General features: G+C 48.9%; 1 non-coding gene across 1 annotated transcript; it reads right to left on the bottom strand.

Moving 5' to 3' along the window:
- Positions 1-2,823: 2,823 nt before the first annotated feature.
- Positions 2,824-2,896, bottom strand: Trnar-ccg (transfer RNA arginine (anticodon CCG)). Its single transcript has one exon. It is a non-coding gene; the product is annotated as a tRNA-Arg (tRNA).
- Positions 2,897-3,111: the final 215 nt, after the last annotated feature.

The raw sequence follows: 3,111 nt of genomic DNA, 5'->3' as shown, positions 1-3,111 counted from the left end.
CATCCTTGAACCTCTATATCTTAATATCCGTAGGCCTATATTGCCCCTGGACAAACGTCTTCTCAGCCATGCATTTGTGTTTAAAGGTGAAACCGGCTCTGAGAATCGATGCAAGCTTAATTTTCGTACGCTGGCTTTCCCACACTGTTGCACAGTCAAGCATGACCATCTGCGGATGGAGTAAGGTTACAGACCCACTCCATACTCCTCTCCACTGCCACTGCCCTTTTCCTGAGCCGTGTACACTCCTCGCCACACGCAGCGCCTCTCTCCTCCCGGTCATTGCGCACGCTCTTCGGCGGTCACCTGTGCTGCGCAGTATTAGATGCGACGCATCTCATTCACTCGCCTTGTCCCTGCATCCATCCGGCGTTGTTGTCGGCGTCCACCCCTCCCCCATTCTCCTCGCCGCGCCAGCTGCGCTCTCCGCCGCTCACCCCTCTCCTCTCCGATAGCGAACACTCTCTCGCGAGGGGCATTGGATTCGATTCGATTGGATTGGCTTGGCTTAAATTGGATTGGATTGGATTGGATTGGATTGGATTGGATTGGATTGGAACTCTGCGATGCTTCGCATCACCTCAGGGTTCCCCTTGGGAAGATGGTGTAATTTTATACAGTAAAAGCTCGTTAATTCGTACCCGGTTAATTCGAACTTCCGGTTAATTCGAACTTCCACCCTGGTCCCGGCCAAGACCTGTATATTTCAATGGGAGGAAAGTTTCGATAATTCGATCACGTCGGTACCCAAAACGGTTAATTCGAACTGAGATCCCCAGGTTTCTATCTCTCCCCGAAGAAGAAGTCGGCCCAGAATGATTACCATGTGTTGCAAATCCAAACCAAACCAAATTTACTAGAGATACAAGACAACAAACACGAAAACAACAGCCTGGCGCGTGCGCTATGATTCTGCAACAGCCTATTTCGCTTCTACAAAGGGGGGCGCCGCGCCACGAGCGCCAGTGCTCCGGCGCTTGCCATAAATATTTACGGAACATTATTTACGAAATCACCCGCCACAAACGCGTAGTAGCGGCTAATTCGCGATAACGAGTCCAGAGGTGGCTTCTTTGAGTTCTGCCCGCGCAGTGTGACGCGATTTCCATTGATTCGAGCAGCCTCCCGCTAATTCGGCCTCCGCTTAATTCGAACTATTTTATGGGTCGCACCGGGTTCTAATTAACGAGCTTTTATTGTACAGGCTAAGGCGTGATTGGCGTAGCCGCGTTATAGTAAAACGTCGTTGTGTCTCTGCTTCCTCGATGTCCCTTCTGCGCCTCCCACACGCCCGCCAATCTCCAGCACCTAATTTGGCACTGTCCGATATTCACGCGCTACAGAACCTTCAAGCCTCCTCCAAATACATCCTATTTATACATCGACCCTCGTTCACTGGAACACTCCATGCTGGCTTTATTTGCATGCTTGTTTGTATAAAAAGCGGTCTTGCGCGAACAGTTAGAGTCGTCAGCCTGCTCTCCTCACCCCACGCGGCCTCGCCAGCCTTCTCAAGGAGCCCATCTGTTTTGGGTCGAACTGTCCGCCTTTAAGATGTCCCAAGATACAAACACCCCACCTTCAGCTCCCACTCCCGCACTTGACGTAGAGTCTTCCTGTCACAATAAAGGCAACCTCCTCCTACTTTGTATGTACCCCCGAATTGTGTGGGTTCCTAGATTTACGCAGATATCGCGCCACTGCCCCTTCAATAAACATAGCAAGTCCCCCAATATAGCTTGACTCCAATATGAAAACCCGACCAAAGCGTTCTCAAAGGCTCTTTCTTTCTAACTTCTGGCTCAAATGCTTGAATAGACCTCGGGACGCACTTATTTTATTAGGGTTATTGGGTCTTTATCCCGTCGCGACGCTAGCCCTAAATAGTTGTTTTTTCGCGCAGTCCCTACACATAAACAACCGAGTGACGACTGCTTTCGCGAATAAGCTGACCTTCCGGAACATTCGATGAAAATTACACGAGCTAGAAACCAAAGCCGCCTTAAATAAGCCTCCCATAAATTAGCACAATTTGCTACTTTCGCTGCCGAGCTAGGATAACACGATATGATTGGCGGCTGGCGAGCCGGTTCTGCACCTTCATGAGAAAAGTGGCAGGACAACTATAGGCACATAAATGTTGGCAATTCAAAAGCAATTGCAATACGCCCGAGACGCTGTGCTTCCACCTTTCGTCCTCGAAGGGCTTCGTGCTCTCGCCACTTGAGCAGATTTTTTTCGCGTTCTACTTCCGCCTTACGCTTTCGAATGGTTTCGATCTGTTTCCAACGCGTTGCACCGCTGCTCGATCCTTCCTTCCGCCATGTACTGAGAGAGTTTACGACGATTGGCAATTTCGTTGCCTGCTTGTTTGCTTTCTTAAAGGCGTTTTTCTGCCCCCTTCATTCATGTGCGGTGTACTGGCCTGGACGGTCGTCTTTCGCTACATACTGCCGAGCTTAGGTGCGTACTATCGAAGGCCTTGCTGTATTTAGCGCTACAAAAACATGGGGTATAGAAGCCGATTCGCTATTCCAGACGTGGGCGCCAACGCTATTGCCCACGCCTTTAGCTATAACATTGCAATCCGCAGAATCCACCCAGGGCTTAGTATATGGAATACTGGTGCTTAAAAGCGAAATTTCGCTTGAAGTAGGTCTCTTTTAATCGATTTAATTTTCAGATTAATGATTCGAACGTTTTCATGCGTGATCTGCAAAAAAGTACGGGCCAAACGGTCGAGACCATTAACCCGAAATTGATTCGGCCCAATAAAAAGAAATGTAACTTCCTTGCCATGCAAAAAAAAAAAAAAAAAAAGAACGTCCACGGCAGGATTCGAACCTGCAATCTTCTGATCCGGAATCAGACGCCTTATCCGTTAGGCCACGCGGACAATATGTCGATACCCAGGAAAAGGGCGTAGAGTGGCCTTGTCGATGCTCATCTCTACATCAACCTCATTATTATTAATATTATAATTCTTTTTTCGGAAGGGGGGACTCAAGGTCTAGCCAGGGACGGGGAGGGCGGTAAAAAAGGTGAGAGCGTCTACATTCTCTTGTATCCCCGTGGTACAAGCGAAAGTCCACAGTGACATAACAGTCTCTT

Source organism: Haemaphysalis longicornis, unplaced genomic scaffold (genome assembly GCF_048455015.1).
Source record: "Haemaphysalis longicornis isolate Haplotype H1 unplaced genomic scaffold, Haemaphysalis longicornis Haplotype H1 scaffold_43, whole genome shotgun sequence".
Lineage (NCBI taxonomy): Eukaryota > Metazoa > Arthropoda > Arachnida > Ixodida > Ixodidae > Haemaphysalis > Haemaphysalis longicornis.
The sequence above is the reverse complement of the archived record's forward strand: the minus strand, read 5'-3'. Positions and strand labels throughout refer to the sequence as shown.